This window comes from Gossypium arboreum, chromosome 7 (assembly GCF_025698485.1).
Source record: "Gossypium arboreum isolate Shixiya-1 chromosome 7, ASM2569848v2, whole genome shotgun sequence".
Taxonomy (NCBI): domain Eukaryota; kingdom Viridiplantae; phylum Streptophyta; class Magnoliopsida; order Malvales; family Malvaceae; genus Gossypium; species Gossypium arboreum.
Genome location: NC_069076.1, coordinates 76,456,868 through 76,476,333, shown reverse-complemented (window position 1 = coordinate 76,476,333; position 19,466 = coordinate 76,456,868). Strand labels below are relative to the sequence as shown.

The 19,466-nt window shown below is 35.9% G+C and overlaps 1 long non-coding RNA gene across 1 annotated transcript; it reads right to left on the bottom strand.

Annotated features, from left to right (window-relative positions):
* Nucleotides 1-3,456: 3,456 nt before the first annotated feature.
* LOC128295303 (uncharacterized) lies at nucleotides 3,457-5,206 on the bottom strand. Its single transcript, XR_008285663.1, has 2 exons — nucleotides 5,114-5,206; nucleotides 3,457-3,674 (listed from the first exon to the last, which is right to left on the bottom strand). It is a non-coding gene; the product is annotated as an uncharacterized LOC128295303 (long non-coding RNA).
* Between the last annotated feature and the right edge of the window lie 14,260 nt (nucleotides 5,207-19,466).

The window sequence follows — 19,466 nt, the reverse complement described above, 5'->3', positions numbered from 1 at the left end:
TTGATTTATGAGTCTAGGTGTAAAATATTAATTTTATGAAAGTCTAAGGACAAAATAGTCATTCTGCCAAAATATGAATTATGAAATGCGTTGATTAATATGATGATTAAGTTAGTGAATTTTTATAATTTTAGATTAAGAAATATGAAATCCGGACCTAGACTGGGGAAAGGCCAAGCTAGTAGACTAAACCAAATTAGTCGTCCACTTTTTGTATACCAAGGTAAGTTGTACGTAAGTAAGGTAACTTTATCATTATTATGTGTTGAATGATTAATTTTGCGTAATATGGTTGAAATTGCTTATGAATAATGCATGATGAAGTTCAATGTAGTAGAGTCCCGATTGAACCTAGGAATAGATTGGATATCCATGCTATGACATTTGGGTGATTTGTGTGCCAGCGTAAGACCATGTCTGGGACATGGCGTCAGCCACAATATGAGAGCCAGTGTAAAATCATGTTTGGAACATGGCATCGGGGATGTTGTGAAAGCTAGTGTAAGACCATGTTTGGGACATGGCATCAGCATTAATATGTGTGCTAGTGTAAGACCATGTCTGGGACATGGCACCAGCATTGAGACGAGAGCTAGTGTAAGACCATGTCTAGGACATGGTATCAGCCTCGACATGTGAGCCGGTGTAAGATCATGTTTGGAACATGGCATCAGCAATTCACCCTCTTGTGTAAAGCTTGTCAGATATCCTATAACACCCCTTACCCGTATCCGATGTCGGGATAGGGTTCGAGGCGTTATCGGACTTGAACGTACACCATTTCATAAAATCGGGCCATAAAATTTCATTTAAATTAAAAACATTCAATTACATGCATAATGTCCCTTACACGAGAAAATATGTGAAATTTATTCTTTAAAGTCTCCCCTATTTCACTATTTGACAACATTGATCTTTCTTCACGAAAATTTATTTATCTCTTAGTACGGGATTCGGATCATGTTCTCATATGATTCTCTTGAAAATAGTCTCATTAAGGACTTATTAATATGAATTCTAACCCATAATTACTTTTTTACAATTTCTAGTGATTTTCCTAAGTCAGAACAGGGGATTCCAAACTCAATTTGGCTCTGTCTCACAAAATTTCAAATACCTCATAATATGAAATTCTTTTTCTTATATCGTTTCTTCTATGTGAAACTAGACTCAATAAGCTTTCAGTTCATATTTAATTCAACCTCTAGTTCTACTTCCACAATTTTTTGTGGATTTTAAAAGTCGGACTACTGTTGCTGTCCAAAACTATTTTAGTACAATACAATGATTACTATCCTAAGATCGTTTTCAACTAATCATGAACTCCCCATTTCATGGATCCCATACTCAATTACACAATAGAGCTTATTATAAACGTTGTTAATTCTCATGGCATACTTAATCATACAAGTTAGTCACATAACAATACATGATAATAATTGTCTTAGATGAGTTCATCATTACAAGCATTTCAATTCCATTTCTCATATTAATCTCATTGAATTCTTTAGATTCTCGATGGATATTCCATAGTACACTTATAGCGTACTAACTCATTTATTGTTAATTCATATTAGTGACCTTTTCAACGAGTGCACTCCGCGAACCTCAATCCTTACGGCGGGATTACCAGTCCAAGCTAAATCCCCCGTAGTATAAACTCATAGAGCAATTTCAGGATTACCAGTCCAGGCTAAATCCCTTGCAATGACAATTACTCTAATGAGCTCAGATCTGAATTACCAGTTCAGGCTAAATTCAGATCCTAGTTAGGATTACCTGTAACACCCCTAACCCGTATCCGTTGCCGAAATAGGGTTACGAAGTATTACCGGACGAGATACAATTTTTTTTTACCAAATGTTAATACATGTAACTGATTTCAAAATTCATTACGAATCATATCATAACCTGTCTCATGTCAATCATATACCATATTTAATTATCACTAGCTATGCTCCAAATTAGAGCTGATCATGGGCTGGACGGCCCGACCCGGCCCGAAGGCCTGCCCAGAAAATGGGAGGGTTGGGTAAAAATATAGGCCCGAAAAATAGGCTTGGGAAAAAAATGAGGCCCATTTAGAAAACAGGCCGGGCCTCGGGTAAGAGTTTTTTGGCCCGAGCCCGGTCAATTATATATTAATATATTTTTATTTTATTTTTAATCATTTTAAAATTTTAATATAACCATTTTTTATTATATTTTCAATTTGTGCATTGTTTTAAGAGTTGTTCTAGTATCATTTTTATTTGTTTTAATATTTGTTTTATGTTTTTAAATATATTTGATTTATTATATTTTAAATTTTTATTTAATGAAATAAGCAAAAAAATTTAATATGGGTTTAGCCGGGCGGATTTGGACTCGGGCTTAACAATTTTATTTCGGACCGGGCCTGGACAAATTTTTAGGCCCATATTTCGGGCCGAGCCGGGCCTGGGCCTAGTAGGCGAGCCTAAAATTTTGTTTGGACCTGGCCCGAACCCAACCCGGCCCATGATCACCTCTACTCCAAATTTATACCACTATTACTTTAATCATACATCACTCAAAACATATATTTATCATAATAAAAATAAGCATTTTAATTTTTACTTCAATCATGCACATATCACCACGTCCAAATCTAAGCATAACAATCATTAATTATGTGCACATATTTGTGTACTATATTGACTAACTTTATTAATTCAAGTCATACTTAATATTAATCATCATAAACCGAATTTATTGACTTTTAATTATAGCATCTAATCTTCTAGAATAACATCAATGCACTATATATGTATACGAACATATACTCTTCATATACACATTTCAACTTGAATTAAATTATACTTTATGGTTATATAATAATATTATACAATCAAGCATACCAAATGACCGAATTTCATATGCATCATATCCAGTATATATATTTTATTATTCACCTGACTAGCATAAACCGTTTTACAAGCACTTTAACCTAACCAAAATGAGCAAAATTCCATATAACATAAATCCAACCGAAATTTCACAAAGATAACTCAACTAATTTGTTATATACCTTTAACTATTTAATTAAACTATCAATATATATATTCACATGTATATGTCCAAAACATCCTTAATAACTTCATTACATAACATTTCCAATATAAACATTGTTTACACATCAAACCAAATAAAATATCAAACCATTCATCATCTTAAAAGATTATAATTACTGAATCACAACTAATTCATATCCATCACTCATATATTATCACCTAGCCGAATACCTATTTACATAAACAATCCACAAATCAAACACATTCGTCAACCTTGCATCTATATGTCAATCTTTTGTTCTTAATAGTAGTAGTTATAAACCATATACATTTATCTCTTACCAAATCATATTATATATCAAGCATCACATAAATACCATTCATTCATAGCATGAAGCACTTTAACCAAAATGAACATAAACCATGAACAAACATAACGAAAATTCAAGCATAGAAATCAATCCATTTTCGCATGGCTTAGATTTATACATAAACTAAAATCCAACATCTCCAAAATATAATCTAGCCTATACATGCCATAGGTTCAAAAATTAGTTTATAAGATACCGAAGGCAGTCGATAGTGTGAAAGACTTTACTGACGATCCCCTGAGCTCGTAACTTGAATCCAAAATCTATAAAACTGAGGTAAACATAAATACACAAAGTAAGCTAACTTAGCTTAGTAAGTCATAAGTAAATAACTAGCATAATGACATAAATATCTCATTTTAAACTAAACCAAATTGTTTTAACGATACAAGCTTAACCTTAAATTACTAGTACATATTTAATACATTTTCATACACATTCCACATCTTGGCCGAATACTCACATAAGTAAAATTAACCAAATGTCATTCAACTTTCAAAGCTATGAAGTTGTTATTTAATCATTTATACATATACTAATAAAAATAAGCTCGAAAATCATAATAAAACATTATGAATATGTACCTGTTATTTGGCCGAATATGCATAGTCATATTTACATATATATATTTGTATCAAAGGCCGAATATTCATACTAAATTCACATGAAACCCACATTTGCATTTTACATAATTTGTAACAAGTTTCAAGCCAATACTTACCATATTTCAAGCAGACAACAAATAACCCATACCTATCCATTTAGCTCATTTTATACATTCGATCATAACTTAGCTTTGCCCGATGAACCACTTGGAATTGGATAGTACACTCGGATAATCATACATATCGTACAATGCCAACGTCCCAGACGTGGTCTTACATGTAATCACATTTCGATGCCACTGTCCCAAATAGGGTCTTACTCGCACACAGATATCGGAATCCTATGTCATGACATATGTATCCTAAGTATTCCTAAGGTTCATACAGGGCTTTGGGATGTCATAACTCGATCGAAACAAATTTAGAAATGTAGTAACCAAGCCTTTTCATATTCGGCTATAACAAATATAAATTCTAACATTTCATAACGGCATATATATTTAACATTTAACTACAATTAAACACGTCTATTTTCTTATAAACCTACCTCGGACGATTGAAAACCGGAACGGATCGGCTAGTCGACAACTTTAGTTTCCCGCGATCTAAATTTGATTTTCTCTTTTCTTGATTTAAATTAATATAAATTAAACTTATTAAATCAAATATTAAATCAACTTCATCCAAAAACACACAAATGGGAAAATTACCCTTTTACCCCTGATATTTCACATTTTTCACAATTTAGTCTCTATTGCACAAAACACAAAATATGCAAAATTTCATTGCACCTATGTTGGGCCGGATTTTACCCATACTCATACAAGTCCATATATTTCATTTATTTCACATTTTAGTCCCTCAAATTATTATTTTTGCAATTTAGTCCTAATTACTCAAAATCATCAAAAACTCCAATACAAAACATGTTAATCTAAAACATATCTTTCATATTTCATCATCAAACAATAAAAATCACAAGCTCTCAACAATGGCACAATTCACGATATTCATCAAAATTAAAAATTCAAGCATGGGTTTTGTAGTACTCGAAGCAACGATCACAAAAACGTAAAAATTATCAAAAAATGAGCTAGTTACATACCTTGATTATGCTACCAAATGGCCGAAACTTTCAAAGCTTATTCTTTGTCTTTTCTTTTAGCATTCGGTTATGGTGGAAAAAATGAGTGCATGTGTTTATTATATTTTTTTATGTTTTATTTAACATATATTATTAATTTAATTACACAACTAACCTTTATTTAATAATACAAAATCATTATAATACAAAGTCATAGCCGTCCATCATTAAAAATTATGGCTTAATTGCATTATAAACACTTCATGTTAGAAAGACAAGTTCAATTTGATACTTTCACATTTAATTATTAACTTTTTATTTTACGCGATTAAGCCTTTTTTATTAAATCAGCATCCAAACAGTAAAATTAAAACACGAAAATTTAGCAAATATAAATTCACACATAATAAACACAGAAAATAATTTTAAAATATTTTTCTGACTCGGATTTTTGGTCCCAAAACCACCATTCTGATTAGGGTCTAAATCGGCCTGTTACATTACCCATCCGGGCTAAATCCATTTAAAACACATATTCTTCGGGAGGCCAGACCACATAAGGAAAACCCGTCCGGGTTAGATCCTTTTTACCATCAACTCCATTTTAGGAAAGTCCATCGGACATCCTTTTCATTCAACCGGGATATTTAAATCCTCCTTTTTTTTCAATACAATCATGTTTCATGAATTATTATACATTGAGAATCAAAATTTATATCACATTCAAGAATATATATTTTAAGTATTCTAAAAATATTACTTCAAGTTACATGAACTTACTTGTCAAATCCTCGTCGGGTACAACTGTGTAGCAATTCACACAACTCATGTAATAGTAATTTAACATTAATCACATTTTCCACATTTATCATCCATAAATTCTTCTAATATATTAAATCATGCACTTTATACCATAATAATAAATAATTACAATTCAAGCATGATATTGCATTATTATTACCATACGAACTTACCTCGGGTTCGAGTACAACTATTTATTTTGAATTAGTGTTTAACCTCGTTCAACCTCGTTCTAAGCCCGAATCTTATTTTCTTGATCTAAAATTACAAATATAACTTATTTATTACTCACATTATTCAAATGGGTCCATAAATCATACTTTTGAAAATTTATATTTTGACCCCTAAACTTTAACATATTTGTACTTTGGTCCCTAGGCTCGTAAAATGAAATGTGCTCGATTTTCTTGTACTTTAAGCCTAGCCAAACCTTTATTGCTCTTATAGCAGCCCACATTTCTCTTTTATTCACATGATTACTACCCATTTTAAAACTTTTACATTTTAGTCCTTTTTATGCAGTTTCATGTAAAACCACTTAGTAAAAGTTGCTAAACATGCTTTAATCTTTCATATTCTTCCATTAATCTTCAAATACTAACAGGTCATGCATGGTTCAATTTTTAAACATGAACCCTAGATTAAAATATGGGTAGAAATAGGTAAATCGAGCTACGGGGACTTAAAAAATGTAAAGAACATTAAAAACGGGGCTAGGATGCACTTACTATAGAGCTTGGAAGCTTGAAAACCCTAACCATGGCTTCCTCCTTGCTACATTCGGCCAAACAAGAAGATGGACAAGGGTTTTTGGCTTTTATTTTGTCTTTTAGTCCATTTAATTACCAATTTACCAAAATGCCCTTTCTACTCATCTTTAAAATTTTACCCTTCAATGTCCATTTTTGTCCAACAAATTATCCAATGGTCTAATTACCATTTAAGGACCTCCAATTTAAAATTTCATGACAATTAGACACTTCTAACATATAGAACTCAACTTTTTCACTTTTACAATTTAGTCCTTTTGACTAAATTGAGTGCCCAAACATCAAAATTTCTGAACGAGATTTTCACGAGATCATTCTGTGAAATTATAGACCATAAAAATATAATAAAAATAAACTTTCTTACGTTGGATTTGTGGTCCCAAAACCACTGCTTCGACTAGGCCCTAATTCGGGATGTTACATATCCTTTAGTATTCCAAATAGTTTCATGGGTTATTTTAAAAGCTTATGACAATGATATGGAATGATATAATCATGTTGTGAGTGGTACAGGTTTTTATTCAAAACTCATGAGATATGAGTCTAGTTATGTTGACTTGATGGCAAGAATGACATGAGTAAGTTCTAGCTATGAAAATGATCTTGAGACGATATTGAAATCTTTGGTTTATACTTGCGATATATATAACATGTAGTGATATTTACCCATGTTCATTGAAGAATGTTGTGTGGATTTATAATATGCATGGTTGATGTTGTTACTTATTTATATGCAACTTACTAAGCTAAATGCTTACTCCATCTCCTTTCCATTTTCCTATAGTGCCGTCAAGCTAGTGTCGGGGATCAAGGGACGTCGGAGGCATCGATCACACTATCACCTGAAGCTCTGGTATAGCTAGTTTAATATTTTGATTTTGGCATGTATAGGGACTTGAATCTTTTGTAATGTCTTGTTAGTTTAGCCACAAGAGTTGGCTCATATGATGTATATATGATATTTATTTTGTATAGGCCATTAATGTTGGCTAATATTAATTATTATTAAATGCATTTGATGCAAATTTCTTATGGTTTTGGTGGTTTTGGTTATCTGTGTTATGCTTGAATTGGTTTTGGTTGAAGTTCTGTAGGTTGGTGCAAGTAAGGGTGGCAAAAAGCTTGGTAAATAGCCTTGTTTTTGTCCGCAAAAGTGGACAAACAGACGTGTGTCTAGACCGTGTGTGAGACACGGCTTGCCTCATGGGCGTGTAGTCCAGCCATGTGTCCCCTGCACCTCAAATTTACAAGTTAGTATGCATGGTAGTAAACACACGGGCAGAGACATAGCAGTGTGTCTCAGCCGTGTAGAGGACACGGCCTAACACACGGGTGTGTGCCTTGGCCGTGTGCCCTTAATTGGTTGCTGACGTCAGAAATAGAATGTCAAGGTTTTTGCACACAGACTAAGACATGGGCGTGTCATGGCGTGTGGGAGACACTGGTAATGGACATGGGCGTGTGCCAAGCCGTGTGAAAACCCCTATAGGTTCGAACCGAAAAATAAATTCGCACAGGCTAGGGACACGGGTGTGTCCCGATATGTTCAGGTCGTGTGAGCCACACGGGCCTTCAACATGGCCATGTTAAGGAGACACATGGGCATGTTGCCCATCCACATGGGTGTGTGCCCCTGCCAGCTTGATTTTTTTTACAAAGTTTTCTAGCGTGCATAGATTAGTCCCGAATCAACTCCAAAGTGTGTTCAGGGCCTCGTAGGCCCATAGTAGGGACATTAAGGTATTGTTAAAAGTTTTAAATTGGAGAAAATTTTTCATAACTAGGAAATGTATCTTTGCTTGTTTTTAAGTCCGGTAACATCTCGTATCCTGTTCCGGCGTCGAACTCGGGCAAGGGGTGTTACATACCCTATTCCTATGGTCCAACGGGATTTTTCACTTGCCGAATCATCGTCGAATTCTTTCGTAGAATTATACTCATTCACATAATCAAATATGCAATTCATGTAATATTAAAGCATTTAAATACAATTATTCTAAAGCTTATTTTTAACATACGAACTTACCTCAGTACAAAATGGCTAATTGTTCGATTTAGTCTACAACTTAATTCTTTCCCCGGTCTAGGTCAGAACCTCATCTTTCTTGATCTATAATACCACATTTAACTTATTCAATCATCAAATTATTGAATTTAATCCCAGAAACACCTTATTGCAAAAATTACATATTTCTCCCTAACTTTTCAACTTTTTACATTTTAGTCCTTAGGCTCGTAAAATGATTTTCTATCAATTTCTTCATTACCCAAGCCTAGCCAAATATTAATAGTACTCATAATAGTCCACGATTTCATTTATTCACATTTTTACACATATTTTACAACTTTTACAAATAGGTCCCTATTTGACATTTTCATAAAAAATCACTTGGTAAATGTTGTTTACCTAACATCAAACATACATTTTCTATCATTAGAAATCAAAATACACAAATATTCTACATGGGTAAAATTCTAGACTTTGATTTTCTTTCAAATTAGTCCTTGAAATAGCTAGATTAGGTTACACCGATCTCAAAAATATAAAAATCATTAAAAACGGGACAAGAATGGACTTACAATCGAGCTTGAAAGTGGCCAAACCCTAGTTATGTCTTCTCTTGAGAAATTCAGCTATGGGGGAGGATGAAATTGAGAAGATGACATCTTTTATTTGTTTTATTTTGTCTTTATTAACTAAATGACCAAAATGCCCTTAATGCCAAACATTTACCTAACCATGTCCATTTTTGTCCAACTCAAAGTATAATGGTCTAATTGCCATTTATGGACCTCCAATTTAAAATTTCATAGCAATTAGACACATCTAGCTTCTAGAACACATATTTTGCACCTATTGCAATTCAGTCCTATTTGTCAAATTGGATTCTCTATCAATAAAATTTCTTAACGAAATTTTCACACAATCATTCAATCATACTGTGGACCTTAAAGAAATAATAAAAATAAATATTTCTACTTTAGATTCATGGTCCCGAAACTATTGTTCTGATTTGATCCTAAAACGGGCTGTTACAACTCTCTCCCCTTTAAGGATTTTCGTCCCCGAAAATCTTACCAGAAAAGAGGTTTGGGTACTATTTTTTCATGCTTCCTCGGTTTCCCACATAACCTCTTCGACCCCATGTATTTGCCACAAAACTTTCACTAGGGCTATACTTTTATTTCTCAAATGTTTAACTTCCTTAGCTAAAATCTTAATCGGTTCTTCACCATAAGTCATGTAGGGCTGAATCTCAACTTCCGTTGGTGAAATCATGTGCGAAGGATCTGATCGATAACGGTGCAATATAGACACACGAAACACATTGTGGATCCTTTCTAACTCTATCAATAAAGTTAACCGATATGTCACTGGCCCTATTCTTTAAATAACCTCATACGGACGAATAAAGCGCGGACTCAGTTCACCCTTGCAACTAAATCTAAGAATTTTCTTCCATGGAGACACTTTTAGAAATACCTTATCATTGACTTGAAGTTCAATCTCCTTCCGTTTCAAATCCACGTACGATTTCTGTCTATCCGAAGCTACTTTCAAACAATCATGAATTACTTTCACTTTTTCTTTGGTTTCTCTAACCAAATCAACCCTGAGAATCTGTCTCTCACTGAGCTCGATCCAATACAACAGAGTTCGACACTTGCGACCATACAATGCCTCATATGGTGCCATCCTTATACTCGACTGAAAACTATTGTTATAAGCAAATTTGACCAAAGGTAGATATTTTTCCCAACTACCTTTGAACTCTAAAACACAATAGAAAAGCATATCTTTGAGTACCTAAATTGTGCTTTCAGATTGACCATCGGTCTGCGGATGAAATGCAATACTAAAGTTAACTTTCTACCCAAATCTTCTTGCAACTTCTTCCAAAATCGAGACGTAAACCTTGGATCTCTATCCGAAATAATAGAAATAGGCACTTCGAGCAACAATGTACAATTCAGCTAACTTATCAAGTGGATAGTTGGTTCGTACCGGAATAAAATGAGTCGATTTCATCAATCTATCAACAATGACCCAAACAACATCTTTCTTCTTCAGAGTTAGAGGTAATCCACTTACAAAATCTCGTAATTCTATCCCATTTCCACTCAGGAATCATCACAGGCTGAAGTAAACCCTAAGGTACTTGATGTTCCGCCTTTACTTTTTAACAAATCAAACATCTCGCTACAAATTCAAAAATATCTTGTTTTATACCTGACCACCAATACAATTTCTTCAAATCATTGTACATCTTTGTACTTCCCGGATGAATAGATAGACAACCACTGTGTGCCTCGTGAAGAATTTTCTAAATAAGTTCGGTATCTCTCGGTACACAAATCCTACCTCAGAACATCAAACAATCATCGGCCCCAACTCGAAAATCTAGATCACTAGACGATTCGCATTGAACTCTTTTAGCTTTAAGTTCTTTGTCACTTTTCTGAGCTTCACAAATTTGCTGAAGAAATACCGGCCTAGCTTTTAACTCCGCTAGAATCGAACCATCATCCGATAAAATCAATCACGTATTCATTTCCCTCAAAGTAAACAAGGATTTCCTACTTAAGCATCGGTGACTACATTTGCCTTTCCCAGATGATAATCGATTATCAACTCATAGTCTTTCAACAACTCGAGCCATCTCCGTTGTCGTAAATTCAAATCCTTTTGAGTCATCAAGTACTTTAAACTCTTGTGATCGGTATAGATGTGGCACTTCTCACCGAATAAATGATGTTACCAAATATTTAACGTAAACACAATGGCAGCCAATTCCAAGTCGTGCGTCAGATAATTCTTTTCGTGCAGTTTCAACTGTCTCAAGGCATAAGTTATCACTTTTCTCTCTTGCATCAATACACAACCAAGACCGTTCACTGACGTGCCGTTATAAATAACAAACTCTTTTCCCAACTCAGGTTGCACTAATACAAGTGCCTCAGTTAACAATGCTTTCAACTGTTCAAAACTCTTTTGGCATTTCTCTAACCACTCAAACTTAACATTTTTCTGTAACAATTTTGTCATAGGTGTAGCAATCATCGAGAATCCCTTAACAAAATGTCGATAATACTCGGCTAAGCCCAAAAAGCGTCTAACCTTGGATATATTCCTTGGCTGTTTTCAATCAACAATTGTCGAAATTTTACTAGGATTAACCCTTATACCTTCCACTGAGACAATTTGCCCCAAAAATCTGACTTCTCGAAGCCAAAACTAACTCTTGCTGAACTTAACAAACAATTTCTTATCTCTCAAAATCTGTAATACAATTCTTAAATGTTCGACATGCTCAGACTCATCTCGGGAATAAATCAAAATGTCATCAATAAACATAACCACAAACTTATCTAAATATGATCAGAAGATCCAATTCATTAAGTCCATAAAAACAGTAGGAGCATTAGTTAATCCAAAAGGCATAACAAGAAATTCATAATGCCCACACCTCGTTCTAATCGCGATTTTCGGTACATCTTTAACTCTCAGCTGATAGTAGCCATATCTCAAATCAATCTTTGAAAACACTGTTGCCACTTTAAACTGGTCGAACAAATCATCAATTCTTGGTAACGGATACTTGTTCTTTATTGTAACCCTGTTGAGTTGACAATAATTGATACAAAGTCTCATGGATCCATCTTTCTTCTTAACAAATAATACCAGTACAACCCCGGAAGAAAAACTCGGTCTCGTGAAACCCTTATCTATCAATTTTTGCAACTGATACTTCAATTCTTTCAATTCGGTTAGAGCCATTCTATACGGAGCTATCAATATTGGTGCAGCTCCCGGTACTAAATTGATAGCAAACTCCACCTTTCTGACCGGTGGTAAACCAGACAACTCTTCTGGAAACACATCCGGATATTCACAAACTACTAGTACTGATTCGATCTTCAATTCAGACACCTTAGTATTCAGTACATACACGATAAATGCTTCACAACACTTTCTTACATACCTTTGAGCCGACATCAACGAAATCACAATACGCAATTCACCCGACTCATCCGACTCAACCTGAAGAATTTTATTGTTTTAACATTTCATGTAACACCCCAAACCCGGCCTGGAAGTTTGGCTCGAATCTGGCGTGTCACATTGAAGTGTTTTTCGAAAACCATGTTTCCATTAAAAACCCTTCTTAATAATTAAAATTTATACCCTTTTAAACCTTGTTAGAAAACCTCAATTTGAATAACATTCTTAACAACTTTGTAAAAATCTCGGCGATTCTGGAAGCTTAATTTAAAAACAATTGCGGTTACGTGATGTTTTGAACAACAGTAGTTGTTTTGGAAAATCGTGTTCTAATACTATCAATTATAAGAACAATAAATAAAACTCCAAATTTGAAATCCAAAAAATTGCAACGACTTTACTACAACCCACATAAAATATTTAAAAGTAATAATCAAAATTGTAACATAAAAAGTGTGTGTGGCTTCCTCCGAGCCCCTCGTAGCCCTATCCGTCTAAGGCTGGAAATTACCTGAAAGGTTAATAAATGGGGTGAGTTTACGAAAACTCAGTGTGAAATCCCCTACTATAAAAGGAACAGTCAGTCATATAAAAGAATTAAAAGTCTGGCCCCAGCCTCACTTACAATTCCAGTATCAATTGGGCCTTAGCCCACTATAACAGACAGTACCAGATGGGCTTTAACCCATTACAGAATAAGAAACATTATCAGAACTAGAATCGAATCGAATCGAATCAGATCGTAATGTAATCAAAATCGAATCGAGATCGGCAATGTAATCAAAATCGTAATCGATGTCGTAATGTAATCAAAAATCAGAATGTGAATGCAATCCCAACCCAATCCAGCCTATAACCAACCACTACACTCCACCCGCACCAGCCCTACACTCCATGTGGGAATAGCTCAACCCACTCAAATTTCTACACTCCACAATTAAAGATTGTCGCTCGGTTATCAAATATTGTGACAGAGTCACGGATATGAATCTTGTGGCGAGCCACCGTAGCAGATAATGTGGAAAAGCCACTTAACAAAATACGTGGCACAAAGCCATCGATAACTGCATTATGTTAGGCACATAGCCATCAACTAGAATAACATAACCGGCACACAGCCCTAGGTAAATGTGATCGACACAGAGTCGTCAATAACCATATATTGGCACATAGCCTTAGGCAAATACGTTTGGCATACTGACCATAATCAAGGTTGGCACAGAGCCATATGTAGGTTGACACAAAGCCATAATCGAAGGCTTTAAGCCATCGGTAGCTGTATCATGTTAGGCACATAGCCATCAGCGACGGTAATATAGTCGGCACACAGCCTCGGGTAAATATGATCGGCACTCAACCATTGATCGATCCACAGTCGTCTTGGGTGACCCGTGCGACCTTATCAAATCAGTATGAATATACGGCTCTTAAGCCTTCGGTGGATCCACAGTCGTCAAGCAACCATGCGATCCTAACAGATCAGATCTTCCTCCGTACAAGATCCCAACCCATGCAACATGTCATGTATGCAGAATGACATGCCCATATTTGAATCAAACAATCACAGTCAAGTCATTCATATCACCAACATATATTCACAATCAAATCCATCAACCACACAGTCCAAGTTAGTCACTTGCCCACAAGGGCAAAATAGTCATTTTTCATATTATAAGGGTAATTTCGTAATTTTACCAAATATTAGGGTTTTCCATGTTCATTAACAATTATCAATATTTCCGAGTGTTTAAACAATGATCTTTAACCCACTTTATCAAATTCGGGCTTTTGGGCCCAAAACCCCTAATGGGCCCTACGAATGCTGATTTAGCCCACTAAGCCTACTTAATCCAAATTTTACAACAGTACTAACCGTGTTAACATGCAACTATTCCAGATTCCATTTTCTATCAGTTTTACCCAAATGGGCTCGAAAGTCTATTGGGCTCGATTCCAGCCCATTGAGGCCCAACTTACCATCGTGCACAAAATTGCACTCTTACCTGCTCCATCGATCCAAACACTGATCATATTGTATCTATCGCATCTTTAAGCAAAGGCAAAATCACAAGTTCCCGAAATGCCGAAATTTTAGCATTTCGGCTTTTCAGCGAATATTAATCTAAGCTACTGCGAGGGTTATTACACACTTGTTATGGGTTGAAGTTGAAACGTTTCCAAAATCAATCACCTACGATAACCACCACTTATCACTCAAACTTAACTAATCCAATATCAATATATGTAAATCCTAAGCACATCAGTCATACGAAACATAAGGGCATATTCATCTTTTTACCATACAGGGGTATTACAGTCAGTTTACCCTACAGGGGCTTTATGGTCTTTTTACCTATTAGGGGTATTTTAGTCATTTCATCTTACAAGGGTGTTTTGGTAAATCTACAAGCCAAGGGTATTTTTGTAATTTTGTAAACCAATGGTATTTCCATAATTTTTAGAAAGTCAAGGGTATTTCTGTAATTTTGTAAATCAGGGGTATTTTGGTAATTTTACAAATTGAGGGTATTTCGGTAATTTCATAAACCAGTGGTATTTTGGTAATTTTACAAACTAGGGGTATTTTGGTAATTTTACAAATTGAGGGTATTTTAGTAATTTTACAAACCAGAGGTATCTTAGCAATTTTACAGACTAGGGTATTTTGGTAATTTTACTGATCGAGGGTATTTTGGTAATTTTGTAAACCAAGGGTATTTTAGTAATTTTGTAAATCAAGGGTAAAACAGTAATTCTGTAAATCAAGGGTAAAACAATAATTCTATAAATCGAGGGTAAAACGGTAATTTTGTAAATCGAGGGTAAAACGGTAATTCTATAAATCGAGGGTACTTTGGTAATTTTATAATTTGAGTGCATTTCAGTAATTTGGTAAACTAAAGTATTCTAAACAGGGATAACAATACGAATTGGCCTAAAGCCTATTCTCGGCCCAAATGAACCCACACGTTCGTGTGGCCCTTTTAGCCCAAATCTAGCCACAGATATGAGATTCACCTAGCCTAGTCCAACATTTACTACACAATCAAACAACTTATCCAATTGGGCCCGTAGGCCCATTGGGCCTACGGGCCCCTTTCGGCCCATCGCAACCCGAAGTAGCCATCCTACAGCTAGAGTAGTGAGAAATACACACCTGATTGGAGACTGGACTTAATCCACGCTCCGAGCACTCTTAGCTACGCCCAACCCAAATGGGCACGCCATAAAGCGAAAGGGATCAGCCAAGAAAGGTACCTTACTCTCCTCATGGTTCTCTCTATTTAAAGCCAGCTTCGCATCCACTCTTATGTTAGCTTCCCGATGTGGGATCCCTCTATTATCAGAGTTTAAATTCAACACCAACTCTTGTCGCCCCCTGTTAGCAAAATAAATGCTCTTTGCTTGCCATGGGATTCGAACCCATGCCTCCCTTTAAATGCTCCACACGCTACTTGCCACTAAGCCACAAGGCTTTTTGTGTCACAATTTCTCCAACAATATTCTTAAGGCCTACCTACTACACCCAAGGTTTGATTCACCTTAAACCAAAATTTTGCTAGAGTCCATGTTTGAACCTGTGACTTCTCCAATACTTCTCAAAGACACTTAACCACTAAAACAAGCCTTCAACTACGAAATTTTCACGCACAATGAGAATATTATAAGTCGCCTTCAACCGCTCCCATGCTCAAGGCCCAAAACTTCTAGGCCCAAATTCAGGGTGTTACATTTCAATTCAATAACTTTTCATCTACAATTCACTACTACATCATGCAGAGTCAACCAATCCATTCCAAAAATCACATCAAACTCATCAAATGGCAAAGTATTAAGTCAGCCGGAAAACAGTGACCCCTAATCATTAAAGGATAACTCTTGCAAACTTTATCATTAAAACATATTTGCCTAAGGGATTCGACACCTTAATCACAAACTCAGTAGACTCGACAGGTAATTTCTTATTAGATCCAAATTCATACAAATATAGGAATAAGTCGATTCAGGATCAATTAATGCAACTACATTAGTATCATAAAGAGAAAATGTACTAGTGATCACATCAGGGGAGGATGCATCCTTGTGAGCACGAATGGTATAAACTCTTATAGATGCTCTAGCTTCCAATCACACAGCTGAATCTTTGGATACACCTCTGTTACTGGTCCCATTTCCTGTATTTCTCATTGGCCTCCCTCTAGCAGCAGTATTACTCAATCTTACGTTCTAAAAATTATCCTTTTCGGCCATTTCAAGGCAATCCCGAACGAAGTGATCTTGGGAGCCATATCTAAAGCAATCCCGATTATTCATCCTACATTCACAGGGATGTCGTCTACCATAGTGTTGGCATTCAGGCTTATTAGACCTAGCATTACCAACACTCGCTATGGATGTAGTTTGGGCCTTAGAACCCGAATATTGCTTCCCACGATCTCGGTTGGGATACCCAACAGAAGCATTGGAGTGAGCATACAAATCTCTTGATTTCTTTGATAAAGATTGAAATGATTTATTCATTCGCCTCAATGATTTATTCATTCGCCTCTTTCTCAAATCTCTAGCCTCAAACTCAATTTTTCACTTTTCCTTACTCAACTCTTTGGCTTTGCAAGCTCATTCGACCAGCACAACAAATTCTTTCAACTTTAAAATCTCAACTAATAGCCTGATGTCCTCAGCCCATCTTCAAATCTTTTACACATAATAGCCTCTATTGAAACACATTCCCGAGCATACTTACTGAGTCAAACAAACTATCGCTTGTATTCATTCACAATCATTCAGCCTTGTTTCAACTCCAAGAACTCTTTATGTTTCCGATCGATAAATCGCTAGCTGATGTACTTCTTTCTGAATTCCTCTTGGAAGAAATCCCAACTCTTTCCCTCGGTACCACAGATATAAAAGTGTTCCACCACTGATATGCTGTACCCTTCAAAAGTGATATACGCATTTCAAGCACTCCTCCAGTGTGCAAGAAAGCTCATTAAATACTCGGATAGAATTCTCAAGCTAGAATTCTGCTCTTTCAGGATCATCATCGATATTTGCTCTAAATTCTTCAACCCCCATTACTTTTAAATCTTATTGACTGGAGGCTTGTTCAGTCTTACCAATTCCACAACTTAGGCAGTTACGGGAATCTGTTGAAGGTTAGGTGGGGGTAGAGGATGTTGGGTAGTCAGATTTGTCCAAACAAACTCAGTAAACCACCCATTCATTGTAACATCCTGATTTTCGGGTTTTTCGCGATTCCTGATATTTTAAGTAATTTTCTAAAATTTGGTATGTGATTATGGAATTCATAATTTGGGTGTGTAAATGGGCTTATGGAAGGCTTATGAGTTAGCCAAAACCCGGTAGAATTTTTAAATTTTGGACTTAGGAGTTAGGGGTTCTAGCTAGGTGCCCTTATATTAAGTTGTGGGTAAAATGTATCACAAAAAGAGCTTTGGTAAAGTGGTAAGGGTGACGCCACTGAGCTCCTAAAAAAGTGGCGTATGGAGCATAGAGGAAGACCTGGGTTCGATTCCCTGTGTTGGCAAATAAGAGTATTTATTTTTATGTGCAGGAAGGGTAAGTGTTGGAACCTAAGTGGATTCTGTAAGGGGAGAGTTGGATCAAGTCAAATGCATAAATTAAGGAGGGATAAGGGGAGAGATTTTAGGGATTTGAGAGAAGGATAGAGCTTAGCCGTTTGGAAGGGGTTAGAGAGGGGAATTCGGCAGAAGGGTATTAGGTTAGTAATTTCGGCATTAGGGTCTTAGCTGTGCTGTTTTCTCCTTTGTTTTAGTTTTTTCTCTTCTTTTTCTTCCCTAGCCGAATCTACCATCTTTCCTCTCATCTTTTCTCCCGTTTCTTTTTCAAAAACCAGCCTATTACTTTCCTCTACTCATTTATTATTTCTTTCTTTAATCTCTATTTCTGCCGAAGTGCCGCAAAAAGCCGAATCAGTGAAGATAGGGGGTGCCGATTCTTTGTGACCAGCAACCTTTTTCTTCCTTTTCAATAGTTGGCGTTCGGTTCCTTTACCTTTTAGACATCCGGATTCAAGAGGAGAAAGACTGTGGTAAGTGTTCAAACTCTAAACAATTTCTAGTGTAACTTTGGCCAAAAGCCGAAACCCCAAATTTAGGGAGATGGCCGAATATGGGTATAGACTTTATGGGGTCTTCTTTTAATATTTTTTTTGGTTTGTTTATTGGAGGAGCAGCAAGGTGTAGTGTCGACTTGGAGTAGCTTGGATCACCGGAGTGGCTAGACTTAGTCATCAATCGAGACAAAGGTAAGATTCCTAAGGCCATTATGGATGGTGGCCGAATGTGTAAGTGATGATAATAGGAAGTTTTCGATTTGGTTTAATATTAACATGGTCTAATCTATAAGTGGTTGATTATAGGAGAAATCGCATAGGAGATCTCGTCAAGGAATATCGAAAGCAGTGTGTAACGAACCCTTTTTCATAGCTTAAAGCGATAAAATGCGAAAAGCGAAATGCCAAATTCGGCATTTCGAGGACTTGTGAGCGTTTAACGCTCACTAGTTAGTTAGAATCGATGAGACGGTGATCGAGAACGATGGAAACAGTAAGAATGTGATTTTTGGCGTTCTTGGTAAGTTGGGCCTCGAGGGGTCAAGGGGCCCATTGGGCTTCGGGCCCATTTGGGTAAAATTGGTAGAAAACGGAAATCATCATATGGCATGATAAGACCGTTAAAACCGTTATGGAATATAGGCTAAATGGGCCTAGATGACGAAATTGGCTAAGTAGGGCCCATTAGGGTTTTAGGCCCAA